Source organism: Nipponia nippon, unplaced genomic scaffold (genome assembly GCF_047370975.1).
Source record: "Nipponia nippon isolate SJK-2023a ecotype South Korea unplaced genomic scaffold, ASM4737097v1 scaffold_4, whole genome shotgun sequence".
In the NCBI taxonomy this organism is placed as follows: Eukaryota; Metazoa; Chordata; class Aves; order Pelecaniformes; family Threskiornithidae; genus Nipponia; species Nipponia nippon.
The window spans coordinates 22,153,079-22,153,364 of NW_028262358.1; positions in this window are offsets into that span (position 1 = coordinate 22,153,079).

A 286-nucleotide genomic window follows, 5' to 3' on the forward strand; every position below is an offset into this window, starting at 1 on the left:
GCGGCCCCGCGGCTGCAGCGCCCCGCCGCCGGGTCGGCATTCGGGGCCGCTCCCGGAGCTTCGTACCGCTTGCCCTGGCCCTCCGTCTCCAGCTCCCCTCAGGCACTGCTGCCCCCGGGGGCAGCTCTCCCAACCCCAAACCAGAAAAGCTCTCACTTTTAACGCCATGCCTTGTTACCAAAATCTATTTATAGAAAACACCATATCACTGCAGACCCCGTATTTAGAAATGCCATATGGCAGGTGAACTGAGGATCAAATAGTAAAAGGTGTGGGGGCGTGTGTG